The sequence below is a fragment of the Oncorhynchus keta genome, unplaced genomic scaffold, assembly GCF_023373465.1.
Source record: "Oncorhynchus keta strain PuntledgeMale-10-30-2019 unplaced genomic scaffold, Oket_V2 Un_contig_11289_pilon_pilon, whole genome shotgun sequence".
Lineage (NCBI taxonomy): Eukaryota > Metazoa > Chordata > Actinopteri > Salmoniformes > Salmonidae > Oncorhynchus > Oncorhynchus keta.
This window is the reverse complement of record NW_026277413.1, coordinates 19,284-32,745: the sequence shown is the minus strand read 5'-3', so window position 1 is coordinate 32,745 and position 13,462 is coordinate 19,284. Positions and strand designations below refer to the sequence as shown.

The 13,462-nt window shown below is 42.9% G+C and overlaps 35 non-coding genes and 1 pseudogene across 35 annotated transcripts; all 36 read left to right on the top strand.

The window, feature by feature from the left end:
* Positions 1-582: 582 nt before the first annotated feature.
* On the top strand, positions 583-701 carry LOC127917331 (5S ribosomal RNA). The gene has a single exon (XR_008097131.1). It is a non-coding gene; the product is annotated as a 5S ribosomal RNA (ribosomal RNA).
* A 241-nt stretch (positions 702-942) lies between these two features.
* On the top strand, positions 943-1,061 carry LOC127917329 (5S ribosomal RNA). Its single transcript, XR_008097129.1, has one exon. It is a non-coding gene; the product is annotated as a 5S ribosomal RNA (ribosomal RNA).
* Positions 1,062-1,302: 241 nt separating this feature from the next.
* LOC127917328 (5S ribosomal RNA) lies at positions 1,303-1,421 on the top strand. The gene has a single exon (XR_008097127.1). It is a non-coding gene; the product is annotated as a 5S ribosomal RNA (ribosomal RNA).
* Positions 1,422-1,663: 242 nt separating this feature from the next.
* LOC127917327 (5S ribosomal RNA) lies at positions 1,664-1,782 on the top strand. Its single transcript, XR_008097126.1, has one exon. It is a non-coding gene; the product is annotated as a 5S ribosomal RNA (ribosomal RNA).
* Positions 1,783-2,024: 242 nt separating this feature from the next.
* LOC127917326 (5S ribosomal RNA) lies at positions 2,025-2,143 on the top strand. The gene has a single exon (XR_008097125.1). It is a non-coding gene; the product is annotated as a 5S ribosomal RNA (ribosomal RNA).
* A 241-nt stretch (positions 2,144-2,384) lies between these two features.
* On the top strand, positions 2,385-2,503 carry LOC127917325 (5S ribosomal RNA). Its single transcript, XR_008097124.1, has one exon. It is a non-coding gene; the product is annotated as a 5S ribosomal RNA (ribosomal RNA).
* Positions 2,504-2,745: 242 nt separating this feature from the next.
* Positions 2,746-2,864, top strand: LOC127917380 (5S ribosomal RNA). Its single transcript, XR_008097185.1, has one exon. It is a non-coding gene; the product is annotated as a 5S ribosomal RNA (ribosomal RNA).
* A 242-nt stretch (positions 2,865-3,106) lies between these two features.
* On the top strand, positions 3,107-3,225 carry LOC127917379 (5S ribosomal RNA). Its single transcript, XR_008097184.1, has one exon. It is a non-coding gene; the product is annotated as a 5S ribosomal RNA (ribosomal RNA).
* Positions 3,226-3,467: 242 nt separating this feature from the next.
* LOC127917333 (5S ribosomal RNA) lies at positions 3,468-3,585 on the top strand. Its single transcript, XR_008097133.1, has one exon. It is a non-coding gene; the product is annotated as a 5S ribosomal RNA (ribosomal RNA).
* A 241-nt stretch (positions 3,586-3,826) lies between these two features.
* Positions 3,827-3,945, top strand: LOC127917378 (5S ribosomal RNA). The gene has a single exon (XR_008097183.1). It is a non-coding gene; the product is annotated as a 5S ribosomal RNA (ribosomal RNA).
* A 241-nt stretch (positions 3,946-4,186) lies between these two features.
* On the top strand, positions 4,187-4,305 carry LOC127917377 (5S ribosomal RNA). The gene has a single exon (XR_008097182.1). It is a non-coding gene; the product is annotated as a 5S ribosomal RNA (ribosomal RNA).
* A 242-nt stretch (positions 4,306-4,547) lies between these two features.
* On the top strand, positions 4,548-4,666 carry LOC127917376 (5S ribosomal RNA). Its single transcript, XR_008097181.1, has one exon. It is a non-coding gene; the product is annotated as a 5S ribosomal RNA (ribosomal RNA).
* A 242-nt stretch (positions 4,667-4,908) lies between these two features.
* LOC127917374 (5S ribosomal RNA) lies at positions 4,909-5,027 on the top strand. Its single transcript, XR_008097179.1, has one exon. It is a non-coding gene; the product is annotated as a 5S ribosomal RNA (ribosomal RNA).
* A 241-nt stretch (positions 5,028-5,268) lies between these two features.
* Positions 5,269-5,387, top strand: LOC127917373 (5S ribosomal RNA). The gene has a single exon (XR_008097178.1). It is a non-coding gene; the product is annotated as a 5S ribosomal RNA (ribosomal RNA).
* Positions 5,388-5,629: 242 nt separating this feature from the next.
* On the top strand, positions 5,630-5,748 carry LOC127917372 (5S ribosomal RNA). The gene has a single exon (XR_008097177.1). It is a non-coding gene; the product is annotated as a 5S ribosomal RNA (ribosomal RNA).
* A 242-nt stretch (positions 5,749-5,990) lies between these two features.
* Positions 5,991-6,109, top strand: LOC127917371 (5S ribosomal RNA). Its single transcript, XR_008097176.1, has one exon. It is a non-coding gene; the product is annotated as a 5S ribosomal RNA (ribosomal RNA).
* Positions 6,110-6,351: 242 nt separating this feature from the next.
* LOC127917370 (5S ribosomal RNA) lies at positions 6,352-6,470 on the top strand. The gene has a single exon (XR_008097175.1). It is a non-coding gene; the product is annotated as a 5S ribosomal RNA (ribosomal RNA).
* A 241-nt stretch (positions 6,471-6,711) lies between these two features.
* LOC127917369 (5S ribosomal RNA) lies at positions 6,712-6,830 on the top strand. Its single transcript, XR_008097174.1, has one exon. It is a non-coding gene; the product is annotated as a 5S ribosomal RNA (ribosomal RNA).
* A 242-nt stretch (positions 6,831-7,072) lies between these two features.
* Positions 7,073-7,191, top strand: LOC127917368 (5S ribosomal RNA). Its single transcript, XR_008097173.1, has one exon. It is a non-coding gene; the product is annotated as a 5S ribosomal RNA (ribosomal RNA).
* Positions 7,192-7,432: 241 nt separating this feature from the next.
* Positions 7,433-7,551, top strand: LOC127917366 (5S ribosomal RNA). The gene has a single exon (XR_008097172.1). It is a non-coding gene; the product is annotated as a 5S ribosomal RNA (ribosomal RNA).
* Positions 7,552-7,792: 241 nt separating this feature from the next.
* On the top strand, positions 7,793-7,913 carry LOC127917334 (uncharacterized; annotated as a pseudogene).
* Positions 7,914-8,154: 241 nt separating this feature from the next.
* On the top strand, positions 8,155-8,273 carry LOC127917365 (5S ribosomal RNA). The gene has a single exon (XR_008097171.1). It is a non-coding gene; the product is annotated as a 5S ribosomal RNA (ribosomal RNA).
* A 242-nt stretch (positions 8,274-8,515) lies between these two features.
* On the top strand, positions 8,516-8,634 carry LOC127917364 (5S ribosomal RNA). The gene has a single exon (XR_008097170.1). It is a non-coding gene; the product is annotated as a 5S ribosomal RNA (ribosomal RNA).
* Positions 8,635-8,875: 241 nt separating this feature from the next.
* On the top strand, positions 8,876-8,994 carry LOC127917362 (5S ribosomal RNA). The gene has a single exon (XR_008097168.1). It is a non-coding gene; the product is annotated as a 5S ribosomal RNA (ribosomal RNA).
* A 241-nt stretch (positions 8,995-9,235) lies between these two features.
* On the top strand, positions 9,236-9,354 carry LOC127917361 (5S ribosomal RNA). Its single transcript, XR_008097167.1, has one exon. It is a non-coding gene; the product is annotated as a 5S ribosomal RNA (ribosomal RNA).
* A 242-nt stretch (positions 9,355-9,596) lies between these two features.
* On the top strand, positions 9,597-9,715 carry LOC127917360 (5S ribosomal RNA). Its single transcript, XR_008097166.1, has one exon. It is a non-coding gene; the product is annotated as a 5S ribosomal RNA (ribosomal RNA).
* A 241-nt stretch (positions 9,716-9,956) lies between these two features.
* Positions 9,957-10,075, top strand: LOC127917359 (5S ribosomal RNA). Its single transcript, XR_008097165.1, has one exon. It is a non-coding gene; the product is annotated as a 5S ribosomal RNA (ribosomal RNA).
* Positions 10,076-10,316: 241 nt separating this feature from the next.
* Positions 10,317-10,435, top strand: LOC127917358 (5S ribosomal RNA). The gene has a single exon (XR_008097164.1). It is a non-coding gene; the product is annotated as a 5S ribosomal RNA (ribosomal RNA).
* A 242-nt stretch (positions 10,436-10,677) lies between these two features.
* Positions 10,678-10,796, top strand: LOC127917357 (5S ribosomal RNA). Its single transcript, XR_008097163.1, has one exon. It is a non-coding gene; the product is annotated as a 5S ribosomal RNA (ribosomal RNA).
* A 241-nt stretch (positions 10,797-11,037) lies between these two features.
* Positions 11,038-11,156, top strand: LOC127917356 (5S ribosomal RNA). Its single transcript, XR_008097162.1, has one exon. It is a non-coding gene; the product is annotated as a 5S ribosomal RNA (ribosomal RNA).
* A 242-nt stretch (positions 11,157-11,398) lies between these two features.
* Positions 11,399-11,517, top strand: LOC127917355 (5S ribosomal RNA). The gene has a single exon (XR_008097161.1). It is a non-coding gene; the product is annotated as a 5S ribosomal RNA (ribosomal RNA).
* A 242-nt stretch (positions 11,518-11,759) lies between these two features.
* Positions 11,760-11,878, top strand: LOC127917354 (5S ribosomal RNA). Its single transcript, XR_008097160.1, has one exon. It is a non-coding gene; the product is annotated as a 5S ribosomal RNA (ribosomal RNA).
* Positions 11,879-12,119: 241 nt separating this feature from the next.
* Positions 12,120-12,238, top strand: LOC127917353 (5S ribosomal RNA). Its single transcript, XR_008097159.1, has one exon. It is a non-coding gene; the product is annotated as a 5S ribosomal RNA (ribosomal RNA).
* Positions 12,239-12,478: 240 nt separating this feature from the next.
* Positions 12,479-12,597, top strand: LOC127917351 (5S ribosomal RNA). The gene has a single exon (XR_008097157.1). It is a non-coding gene; the product is annotated as a 5S ribosomal RNA (ribosomal RNA).
* Positions 12,598-12,844: 247 nt separating this feature from the next.
* LOC127917350 (5S ribosomal RNA) lies at positions 12,845-12,963 on the top strand. The gene has a single exon (XR_008097156.1). It is a non-coding gene; the product is annotated as a 5S ribosomal RNA (ribosomal RNA).
* A 242-nt stretch (positions 12,964-13,205) lies between these two features.
* Positions 13,206-13,324, top strand: LOC127917349 (5S ribosomal RNA). The gene has a single exon (XR_008097155.1). It is a non-coding gene; the product is annotated as a 5S ribosomal RNA (ribosomal RNA).
* The last annotated feature ends 138 nt before the right edge of the window (positions 13,325-13,462 follow it).

The window sequence follows — 13,462 nt, the reverse complement described above, 5'->3', positions numbered from 1 at the left end:
TAAATGTGTGTATAACCGATATAAGTGTATTACATAGGTACATTTGGAATGTAAACTAAGCCTTTGTAGATATTTTATATACACTGAGGTTTATCCAGAGTGCATTTTGGCATATGTATATATTTGTATTTATAGAATTGTTTGTATTGTTTTTGGAGATTGTTAGAGGCATGTTAATCTCGAATATAGGCCAATAATACTGGTCAGGTTCTGCTGAACAGCATTTTTTTTTTTTTAAGGAGTTTTGGTATTCTGATATTGTTATGGTACTTTTGATACTGTTTGTAAGTATCCATGTTATGTACAACGTTATTGGGAGACCGCCTGGGAATACCAGGTGTTGTAAGCTTTTGTCAACTCTTTGTCCGTTTCTTCCCACAAGGCGGAAATATGTGCCCTCGCTTTGAAATAAGTAAGCAAGATTAGTTTGTATTTCATCCAACAATCTGTGCTACAAATTATGGCTGCAGTATATGCAATTTCTTCCACTTTTTGACTGACACAAAGATACTTATCTACATGGTGAAAATGCAACAGCTGTTTCACTTTGACTTTATATAGTGCACCAAGAGATAGTTTCTCGCTTACGACCACACCGGCCTGAGTACGCCTGATCTCGTCTGATCTCAGAAGCTAAGCAGGGTCGGGCCTGGTTAGTACTTGGATGGGAGACCGCCTGGGAATACCAGGTGTTGTAAGCTTTTGTCAACTCTTTGTCCGTTTCTTCCCACAAGGCGGAAATATGTGCCCTCGCTTTGAAATAAGTAAGCAAGATTAGTTTGTATTTCATCCAACAATCTGTGCTACAAATTATGGCTGCAGTATATGCAATTTCTTCCACTTTTTGAGTGACACAAAGATACTTATCTACATGGTGAAAATGCAACAGCTGTTAATCACACTCACTTTGACTTTATATAGTGCACCAAGAGATAGTTTCTCGCTTACGACCACACCGGCCTGAGTACGCCTGATCTCGTCTGATCTCAGAAGCTAAGCAGGGTCGGGCCTGGTTAGTACTTGGATGGGAGACCGCCTGGGAATACCAGGTGTTGTAAGCTTTTGTCAACTCTTTGTCCGTTTCTTCCCACAAGGCGGAAATATGTGCCCTCGCTTTGAAATAAGTAAGCAAGATTAGTTTGTATTTCATCCAACAATCTGTGCTACAAATTATGGCTGCAGTATATGCAATTTCTTCCACTTTTTGACTGACACAAAGATACTTATCTACATGGTGAAAATGCAACAGCTGTTAATCACACTCACTTTGACTTTATATAGTGCACCAAGAGATAATTTCTCGCTTACGACCACACCGGCCTGAGTACGCCTGATCTCGTCTGATCTCAGAAGCTAAGCAGGGTCGGGCCTGGTTAGTACTTGGATGGGAGACCGCCTGGGAATACCAGGTGTTGTAAGCTTTTTGTCAACTCTTTGTCCGTTTCTTCCCACAAGGCGGAAATATGTGCCCTCGCTTTGAAATAAGTAAGCAAGATTAGTTTGTATTTCATCCAACAATCTGTGCTACAAATTATGGCTGCAGTATATGCAATTTCTTCCACTTTTTGACTGACACAAAGATACTTATCTACATGGTGAAAATGCAACAGCTGTTAATCACACTCACTTTGACTTTATATAGTGCACCAAGAGATAGTTTCTCGCTTACGACCACACCGGCCTGAGTACGCCTGATCTCGTCTGATCTCAGAAGCTAAGCAGGGTCGGGCCTGGTTAGTACTTGGATGGGAGACCGCCTGGGAATACCAGGTGTTGTAAGCTTTTTGTCAACTCTTTGTCCGTTTCTTCCCACAAGGCGGAAATATGTGCCCTCGCTTTGAAATAAGTAAGCAAGATTAGTTTGTATTTCATCCAACAATCTGTGCTACAAATTATGGCTGCAGTATATGCAATTTCTTCCACTTTTTGACTGACACAAAGATACTTATCTACATGGTGAAAATGCAACAGCTGTTAATCACACTCACTTTGACTTTATATAGTGCACCAAGAGATAATTTCTCGCTTACGACCACACCGGCCTGAGTACGCCTGATCTCGTCTGATCTCAGAAGCTAAGCAGGGTCGGGCCTGGTTAGTACTTGGATGGGAGACCGCCTGGGAATACCAGGTGTTGTAAGCTTTTGTCAACTCTTTGTCCGTTTCTTCCCACAAGGCGGAAATATGTGCCCTCGCTTTGAAATAAGTAAGCAAGATTAGTTTGTATTTCATCCAACAATCTGTGCTACAAATTATGGCTGCAGTATATGCAATTTCTTCCACTTTTTGACTGACACAAAGATACTTATCTACATGGTGAAAATGCAACAGCTGTTAATCACACTCACTTTGACTTTATATAGTGCACCAAGAGATAGTTTCTCGCTTACGACCACACCGGCCTGAGTACGCCTGATCTCGTCTGATCTCAGAAGCTAAGCAGGGTCGGGCCTGGTTAGTACTTGGATGGGAGACCGCCTGGGAATACCAGGTGTTGTAAGCTTTTTGTCAACTCTTTGTCCGTTTCTTCCCACAAGGCGGAAATATGTGCCCTCGCTTTGAAATAAGTAAGCAAGATTAGTTTGTATTTCATCCAACAATCTGTGCTACAAATTATGGCTGCAGTATATGCAATTTCTTCCACTTTTTGACTGACACAAAGATACTTATCTACATGGTGAAAATGCAACAGCTGTTAATCACACTCACTTTGACTTTATATAGTGCACCAAGAGATAGTTTCTCGCTTACGACCACACCGGCCTGAGTACGCCTGATCTCGTCTGATCTCAGAAGCTAAGCAGGGTCGGGCCTGGTTAGTACTTGGATGGGAGACCGCCTGGGAATACCAGGTGTTGTAAGCTTTTTGTCAACTCTTTGTCCGTTTCTTCCCACAAGGCGGAAATATGTGCCCTCGCTTTGAAATAAGTAAGCAAGATTAGTTTGTATTTCATCCAACAATCTGTGCTACAAATTATGGCTGCAGTATATGCAATTTCTTCCACTTTTTGACTGACACAAAGATACTTATCTACATGGTGAAAATGCAACAGCTGTTAATCACACTCACTTTGACTTTATATAGTGCACCAAGAGATAGTTTCTCGCTTACGACCACACCGGCCTGAGTACGCCTGATCTCGTCTGATCTCAGAAGCTAAGCAGGGTCGGGCCTGGTTAGTACTTGGATGGGAGACCGCCTGGGAATACCAGGTGTTGTAAGCTTTTTGTCAACTCTTTGTCCGTTTCTTCCCACAAGGCGGAAATATGTGCCCTCGCTTTGAAATAAGTAAGCAAGATTAGTTTGTATTTCATCCAACAATCTGTGCTACAAATTATGGCTGCAGTATATGCAATTTCTTCCACTTTTTGACTGACACAAAGATACTTATCTACATGGTGAAAATGCAACAGCTGTTAATCACACTCACTTTGACTTTATATAGTGCACCAAGAGATAGTTTCTCGCTTACGACCACACCGGCCTGAGTACGCCTGATCTCGTCTGATCTCAGAAGCTAAGCAGGGTCGGCCTGGTTAGTACTTGGATGGGAGACCGCCTGGGAATACCAGGTGTTGTAAGCTTTTGTCAACTCTTTGTCCGTTTCTTCCCACAAGGCGGAAATATGTGCCCTCGCTTTGAAATAAGTAAGCAAGATTAGTTTGTATTTCATCCAACAATCTGTGCTACAAATTATGGCTGCAGTATATGCAATTTCTTCCACTTTTTGACTGACACAAAGATACTTATCTACATGGTGAAAATGCAACAGCTGTTAATCACACTCACTTTGACTTTATATAGTGCACCAAGAGATAGTTTCTCGCTTACGACCACACCGGCCTGAGTACGCCTGATCTCGTCTGATCTCAGAAGCTAAGCAGGGTCGGGCCTGGTTAGTACTTGGATGGGAGACCGCCTGGGAATACCAGGTGTTGTAAGCTTTTGTCAACTCTTTGTCCGTTTCTTCCCACAAGGCGGAAATATGTGCCCTCGCTTTGAAATAAGTAAGCAAGATTAGTTTGTATTTCATCCAACAATCTGTGCTACAAATTATGGCTGCAGTATATGCAATTTCTTCCACTTTTTGACTGACACAAAGATACTTATCTACATGGTGAAAATGCAACAGCTGTTAATCACACTCACTTTGACTTTATATAGTGCACCAAGAGATAGTTTCTCGCTTACGACCACACCGGCCTGAGTACGCCTGATCTCGTCTGATCTCAGAAGCTAAGCAGGGTCGGGCCTGGTTAGTACTTGGATGGGAGACCGCCTGGGAATACCAGGTGTTGTAAGCTTTTTGTCAACTCTTTGTCCGTTTCTTCCCACAAGGCGGAAATATGTGCCCTCGCTTTGAAATAAGTAAGCAAGATTAGTTTGTATTTCATCCAACAATCTGTGCTACAAATTATGGCTGCAGTATATGCAATTTCTTCCACTTTTTGACTGACACAAAGATACTTATCTACATGGTGAAAATGCAACAGCTGTTAATCACACTCACTTTGACTTTATATAGTGCACCAAGAGATAGTTTCTCGCTTACGACCACACCGGCCTGAGTACGCCTGATCTCGTCTGATCTCAGAAGCTAAGCAGGGTCGGGCCTGGTTAGTACTTGGATGGGAGACCGCCTGGGAATACCAGGTGTTGTAAGCTTTTTGTCAACTCTTTGTCCGTTTCTTCCCACAAGGCGGAAATATGTGCCCTCGCTTTGAAATAAGTAAGCAAGATTAGTTTGTATTTCATCCAACAATCTGTGCTACAAATTATGGCTGCAGTATATGCAATTTCTTCCACTTTTTGACTGACACAAAGATACTTATCTACATGGTGAAAATGCAACAGCTGTTAATCACACTCACTTTGACTTTATATAGTGCACCAAGAGATAGTTTCTCGCTTACGACCACACCGGCCTGAGTACGCCTGATCTCGTCTGATCTCAGAAGCTAAGCAGGGTCGGGCCTGGTTAGTACTTGGATGGGAGACCGCCTGGGAATACCAGGTGTTGTAAGCTTTTGTCAACTCTTTGTCCGTTTCTTCCCACAAGGCGGAAATATGTGCCCTCGCTTTGAAATAAGTAAGCAAGATTAGTTTGTATTTCATCCAACAATCTGTGCTACAAATTATGGCTGCAGTATATGCAATTTCTTCCACTTTTTGACTGACACAAAGATACTTATCTACATGGTGAAAATGCAACAGCTGTTAATCACACTCACTTTGACTTTATATAGTGCACCAAGAGATAGTTTCTCGCTTACGACCACACCGGCCTGAGTACGCCTGATCTCGTCTGATCTCAGAAGCTAAGCAGGGTCGGGCCTGGTTAGTACTTGGATGGGAGACCGCCTGGGAATACCAGGTGTTGTAAGCTTTTTGTCAACTCTTTGTCCGTTTCTTCCCACAAGGCGGAAATATGTGCCCTCGCTTTGAAATAAGTAAGCAAGATTAGTTTGTATTTCATCCAACAATCTGTGCTACAAATTATGGCTGCAGTATATGCAATTTCTTCCACTTTTTGACTGACACAAAGATACTTATCTACATGGTGAAAATGCAACAGCTGTTAATCACACTCACTTTGACTTTATATAGTGCACCAAGAGATAGTTTCTCGCTTACGACCACACCGGCCTGAGTACGCCTGATCTCGTCTGATCTCAGAAGCTAAGCAGGGTCGGGCCTGGTTAGTACTTGGATGGGAGACCGCCTGGGAATACCAGGTGTTGTAAGCTTTTTGTCAACTCTTTGTCCGTTTCTTCCCACAAGGCGGAAATATGTGCCCTCGCTTTGAAATAAGTAAGCAAGATTAGTTTGTATTTCATCCAACAATCTGTGCTACAAATTATGGCTGCAGTATATGCAATTTCTTCCACTTTTTGACTGACACAAAGATACTTATCTACATGGTGAAAATGCAACAGCTGTTAATCACACTCACTTTGACTTTATATAGTGCACCAAGAGATAGTTTCTCGCTTACGACCACACCGGCCTGAGTACGCCTGATCTCGTCTGATCTCAGAAGCTAAGCAGGGTCGGGCCTGGTTAGTACTTGGATGGGAGACCGCCTGGGAATACCAGGTGTTGTAAGCTTTTTGTCAACTCTTTGTCCGTTTCTTCCCACAAGGCGGAAATATGTGCCCTCGCTTTGAAATAAGTAAGCAAGATTAGTTTGTATTTCATCCAACAATCTGTGCTACAAATTATGGCTGCAGTATATGCAATTTCTTCCACTTTTTGACTGACACAAAGATACTTATCTACATGGTGAAAATGCAACAGCTGTTAATCACACTCACTTTGACTTTATATAGTGCACCAAGAGATAGTTTCTCGCTTACGACCACACCGGCCTGAGTACGCCTGATCTCGTCTGATCTCAGAAGCTAAGCAGGGTCGGGCCTGGTTAGTACTTGGATGGGAGACCGCCTGGGAATACCAGGTGTTGTAAGCTTTTTGTCAACTCTTTGTCCGTTTCTTCCCACAAGGCGGAAATATGTGCCCTCGCTTTGAAATAAGTAAGCAAGATTAGTTTGTATTTCATCCAACAATCTGTGCTACAAATTATGGCTGCAGTATATGCAATTTCTTCCACTTTTGACTGACACAAAGATACTTATCTACATGGTGAAAATGCAACAGCTGTTAATCACACTCACTTTGACTTTATATAGTGCACCAAGAGATAGTTTCTCGCTTACGACCACACCGGCCTGAGTACGCCTGATCTCGTCTGATCTCAGAAGCTAAGCAGGGTCGGGCCTGGTTAGTACTTGGATGGGAGACCGCCTGGGAATACCAGGTGTTGTAAGCTTTTTGTCAACTCTTTGTCCGTTTCTTCCCACAAGGCGGAAATATGTGCCCTCGCTTTGAAATAAGTAAGCAAGATTAGTTTGTATTTCATCCAACAATCTGTGCTACAAATTATGGCTGCAGTATATGCAATTTCTTCCACTTTTTGACTGACACAAAGATACTTATCTACATGGTGAAAATGCAACAGCTGTTAATCACACTCACTTTGACTTTATATAGTGCACCAAGAGATAGTTTCTCGCTTACGACCACACCGGCCTGAGTACGCCTGATCTCGTCTGATCTCAGAAGCTAAGCAGGGTCGGGCCTGGTTAGTACTTGGATGGGAGACCGCCTGGGAATACCAGGTGTTGTAAGCTTTTGTCAACTCTTTGTCCGTTTCTTCCCACAAGGCGGAAATATGTGCCCTCGCTTTGAAATAAGTAAGCAAGATTAGTTTGTATTTCATCCAACAATCTGTGCTACAAATTATGGCTGCAGTATATGCAATTTCTTCCACTTTTTGACTGACACAAAGATACTTATCTACATGGTGAAAATGCAACAGCTGTTAATCACACTCACTTTGACTTTATATAGTGCACCAAGAGATAGTTTCTCGCTTACGACCACACCGGCCTGAGTACGCCTGATCTCGTCTGATCTCAGAAGCTAAGCAGGGTCGGGCCTGGTTAGTACTTGGATGGGAGACCGCCTGGGAATACCAGGTGTTGTAAGCTTTTGTCAACTCTTTGTCCGTTTCTTCCCACAAGGCGGAAATATGTGCCCTCGCTTTGAAATAAGTAAGCAAGATTAGTTTGTATTTCATCCAACAATCTGTGCTACAAATTATGGCTGCAGTATATGCAATTTCTTCCACTTTTTGACTGACACAAAGATACTTATCTACATGGTGAAAATGCAACAGCTGTTAATCACACTCACTTTGACTTTATATAGTGCACCAAGAGATAGTTTCTCGCTTACGACCACCACACCGCCTGAGTACGCCTGATCTCGTCTGATCTCAGAAGCTAAGCAGGGTCGGGCCTGGTTAGTACTTGGATGGGAGACCGCCTGGGAATACCAGGTGTTGTAAGCTTTTGTCAACTCTTTGTCCGTTTCTTCCCACAAGGCGGAAATATGTGCCCTCGCTTTGAAATAAGTAAGCAAGATTAGTTTGTATTTCATCCAACAATCTGTGCTACAAATTATGGCTGCAGTATATGCAATTTCTTCCACTTTTTGACTGACACAAAGATACTTATCTACATGGTGAAAATGCAACAGCTGTTAATCACACTCACTTTGACTTTATATAGTGCACCAAGAGATAGTTTCTCGCTTACGACCACACCGGCCTGAGTACGCCTGATCTCGTCTGATCTCAGAAGCTAAGCAGGGTCGGGCCTGGTTAGTACTTGGATGGGAGACCGCCTGGGAATACCAGGTGTTGTAAGCTTTTTGTCAACTCTTTGTCCGTTTCTTCCCACAAGGCGGAAATATGTGCCCTCGCTTTGAAATAAGTAAGCAAGATTAGTTTGTATTTCATCCAACAATCTGTGCTACAAATTATGGCTGCAGTATATGCAATTTCTTCCACTTTTTGACTGACACAAAGATACTTATCTACATGGTGAAAATGCAACAGCTGTTAATCACACTCACTTTGACTTTATATAGTGCACCAAGAGATAGTTTCTCGCTTACGACCACACCGGCCTGAGTACGCCTGATCTCGTCTGATCTCAGAAGCTAAGCAGGGTCGGGCCTGGTTAGTACTTGGATGGGAGACCGCCTGGGAATACCAGGTGTTGTAAGCTTTTGTCAACTCTTTGTCCGTTTCTTCCCACAAGGCGGAAATATGTGCCCTCGCTTTGAAATAAGTAAGCAAGATTAGTTTGTATTTCATCCAACAATCTGTGCTACAAATTATGGCTGCAGTATATGCAATTTCTTCCACTTTTTGACTGACACAAAGATACTTATCTACATGGTGAAAATGCAACAGCTGTTAATCACACTCACTTTGACTTTATATAGTGCACCAAGAGATAGTTTCTCGCTTACGACCACACCGGCCTGAGTACGCCTGATCTCGTCTGATCTCAGAAGCTAAGCAGGGTCGGGCCTGGTTAGTACTTGGATGGGAGACCGCCTGGGAATACCAGGTGTTGTAAGCTTTTGTCAACTCTTTGTCCGTTTCTTCCCACAAGGCGGAAATATGTGCCCTCGCTTTGAAATAAGTAAGCAAGATTAGTTTGTATTTCATCCAACAATCTGTGCTACAAATTATGGCTGCAGTATATGCAATTTCTTCCACTTTTTGACTGACACAAAGATACTTATCTACATGGTGAAAATGCAACAGCTGTTAATCACACTCACTTTGACTTTATATAGTGCACCAAGAGATAGTTTCTCGCTTACGACCACACCGGCCTGAGTACGCCTGATCTCGTCTGATCTCAGAAGCTAAGCAGGGTCGGGCCTGGTTAGTACTTGGATGGGAGACCGCCTGGGAATACCAGGTGTTGTAAGCTTTTTGTCAACTCTTTGTCCGTTTCTTCCCACAAGGCGGAAATATGTGCCCTCGCTTTGAAATAAGTAAGCAAGATTAGTTTGTATTTCATCCAACAATCTGTGCTACAAATTATGGCTGCAGTATATGCAATTTCTTCCACTTTTTGACTGACACAAAGATACTTATCTACATGGTGAAAATGCAACAGCTGTTAATCACACTCACTTTGACTTTATATAGTGCACCAAGAGATAGTTTCTCGCTTACGACCACACCGGCCTGAGTACGCCTGATCTCGTCTGATCTCAGAAGCTAAGCAGGGTCGGGCCTGGTTAGTACTTGGATGGGAGACCGCCTGGGAATACCAGGTGTTGTAAGCTTTTGTCAACTCTTTGTCCGTTTCTTCCCACAAGGCGGAAATATGTGCCCTCGCTTTGAAATAAGTAAGCAAGATTAGTTTGTATTTCATCCAACAATCTGTGCTACAAATTATGGCTGCAGTATATGCAATTTCTTCCACTTTTTGACTGACACAAAGATACTTATCTACATGGTGAAAATGCAACAGCTGTTAATCACACTCACTTTGACTTTATATAGTGCACCAAGAGATAGTTTCTCGCTTACGACCACACCGGCCTGAGTACGCCTGATCTCGTCTGATCTCAGAAGCTAAGCAGGGTCGGGCCTGGTTAGTACTTGGATGGGAGACCGCCTGGGAATACCAGGTGTTGTAAGCTTTTGTCAACTCTTTGTCCGTTTCTTCCCACAAGGCGGAAATATGTGCCCTCGCTTTGAAATAAGTAAGCAAGATTAGTTTGTATTTCATCCAACAATCTGTGCTACAAATTATGGCTGCAGTATATGCAATTTCTTCCACTTTTTGACTGACACAAAGATACTTATCTACATGGTGAAAATGCAACAGCTGTTAATCACACTCACTTTGACTTTATATAGTGCACCAAGAGATAGTTTCTCGCTTACGACCACACCGGCCTGAGTACGCCTGATCTCGTCTGATCTCAGAAGCTAAGCAGGGTCGGGCCTGGTTAGTACTTGGATGGGAGACCGCCTGGGAATACCAGGTGTTGTAAGCTTTTTGTCAACTCTTTGTCCGTTTCTTCCCACAAGGCGGAAATATGTGCCCTCGCTTTGAAATAAGTAAGCAAGATTAGTTTGTATTTCATCCAACAATCTGTGCTACAAATTATGGCTGCAGTATATGCAATTTCTTCCACTTTTTGACTGACACAAAGATACTTATCTACATGGTGAAAATGCAACAGCTGTTAATCACACTCACTTTGACTTTATATAGTGCACCAAGAGATAGTTTCTCGCTTACGACCACACCGGCCTGAGTACGCCTGATCTCGTCTGATCTCAGAAGCTAAGCAGGGTCGGGCCTGGTTAGTACTTGGATGGGAGACCGCCTGGGAATACCAGGTGTTGTAAGCTTTTGTCAACTCTTTGTCCGTTTCTTCCCACAAGGCGGAAATATGTGCCCTCGCTTTGAAATAAGTAAGCAAGATTAGTTTGTATTTCATCCAACAATCTGTGCTACAAATTATGGCTGCAGTATATGCAATTTCTTCCACTTTTTGAGTGACACAAAGATACTTATCTACATGGTGAAAATGCAACAGCTGTTAATCACACTCACTTTGACTTTATATAGTGCACCAAGAGATAGTTTCTCGCTTACGACCACACCGGCCTGAGTACGCCTGATCTCGTCTGATCTCAGAAGCTAAGCAGGGTCGGGCCTGGTTAGTACTTGGATGGGAGACCGCCTGGGAATACCAGGTGTTGTAAGCTTTTTGTCAACTCTTTGTCCGTTTCTTCCCACAAGGCGGAAATATGTGCCCTCGCTTTGAAATAAGTAAGCAAGATTAGTTTGTATTTCATCCAACAATCTGTGCTACAAATTATGGCTGCAGTATATGCAATTTCTTCCACTTTTTGACTGACACAAAGATACTTATCTACATGGTGAAAATGCAACAGCTGTTAATCACACTCACTTTGACTTTATATAGTGCACCAAGAGATAGTTTCTCGCTTACGACCACACCGGCCTGAGTACGCCTGATCTCGTCTGATCTCAGAAGCTAAGCAGGGTCGGGCCTGGTTAGTACTTGGATGGGAGACCGCCTGGGAATACCAGGTGTTGTAAGCTTTTTGTCAACTCTTTGTCCGTTTCTTCCCACAAGGCGGAAATATGTGCCCTCGCTTTGAAATAAGTAAGCAAGATTAGTTTGTATTTCATCCAACAATCTGTGCTACAAATTATGGCTGCAGTATATGCAATTTCTTCCACTTTTTGACTGACACAAAGATACTTATCTACATGGTGAAAATGCAACAGCTGTTAATCACACTCACTTTGACTTTATATAGTGCACCAAGAGATAGTTTCTCGCTTACGACCACACCGGCCTGAGTACGCCTGATCTCGTCTGATCTCAGAAGCTAAGCAGGGTCGGGCCTGGTTAGTACTTGGATGGGAGACCGCCTGGGAATACCAGGTGTTGTAAGCTTTTGTCAACTCTTTGTCCGTTTCTTCCCACAAGGCGGAAATATGTGCCCTCGCTTTGAAATAAGTAAGCAAGATTAGTTTGTATTTCATCCAACAATCTGTGCTACAAATTATGGCTGCAGTATATGCAATTTCTTCCACTTTTTGACTGACACAAAGATACTTATCTACATGGTGAAAATGCAACAGCTGTTAATCACACTCACTTTGACTTTATATAGTGCACCAAGAGATAGTTTCTCGCTTACGACCACACCGGCCTGAGTACGCCTGATCTCGTCTGATCTCAGAAGCTAAGCAGGGTCGGGCCTGGTTAGTACTTGGATGGGAGACCGCCTGGGAATACCAGGTGTTGTAAGCTTTTGTCAACTCTTTGTCCGTTTCTTCCCACAAGGCGGAAATATGTGCCCTCGCTTTGAAATAAGTAAGCAAGAGAGTTTGTATTTCATCCAACAATCTGTGCTACAAATTATGGCTGCAGTATATGCAATTTCTTCCACTTTTTGACTGACACAAAGATACTTATCTACATGGTGAAAATGCAACAGCTGTTAATCACACTCACTTTGACTTTATATAGTGCACCAAGAGATAGTTTCTCGCTTACGACCACACCGGCCTGAGTACGCCTGATCTCGTCTGATCTCAGAAGCTAAGCAGGGTCGGGCCTGGTTAGTACTTGGATGGGAGACCGCCTGGGAATACCAGGTGTTGTAAGCTTTTGTCAACTCTTTGTCCGTTTCTTCCCACAAGGCGGAAATATGTGCCCTCGCTTTGAAATAAGTAAGCAAGATTAGTTTGTATTTCATCCAACAATCTGTGCTACAAATTATGGCTGCAGTATATGCAATTTCTTCCACTTTTTGACTGACACAAAGATACTTATCTACATGGTGAAAATGCAACAGCTGTTAATCACACTCACTTTGACTTTGACTTTATATAGTGCACCAAGAGATAGTTTCTCGCTTACGACCACACCGGCCTGAGTACGCCTGATCTCGTCTGATCTCAGAAGCTAAGCAGGGTCGGGCCTGGTTAGTACTTGGATGGGAGACCGCCTGGGAATACCAGGTGTTGTAAGCTTTTTGTCAACTCTTTGTCCGTTTCTTCCCACAAGGCGGAAATATGTGCCCTCGCTTTGAAATAAGTAAGCAAGATTAGTTTGTATTTCATCCAACAATCTGTGCTACAAATTATGGCTGCAGTATATGCAATTTCTTCCACTTTTTGACTGACACAAAGATACTTATCTACATGGTGAAAATGCAACAGCTGTTAATCACACTCACTTTGACTTTATATAGTGCACCAAGAGATAGTTTCTCGCTTACGACCACACCGGCCTGAGTACGCCTGATCTCGTCTGATCTCAGAAGCTAAGCAGGGTCGGGCCTGGTTAGTACTTGGATGGGAGACCGCCTGGGAATACCAGGTGTTGTAAGCTTTTTGTCAACTCTTTGTCCGTTTCTTCCCACAAGGCGGAAATATGTGCCCTCGCTTTGAAATAAGTAAGCAAGATTAGTTTGTATTTCATCCAACAATCTGTGCTACAAATTATGGCTGCAGTATATGCAATTTCTTC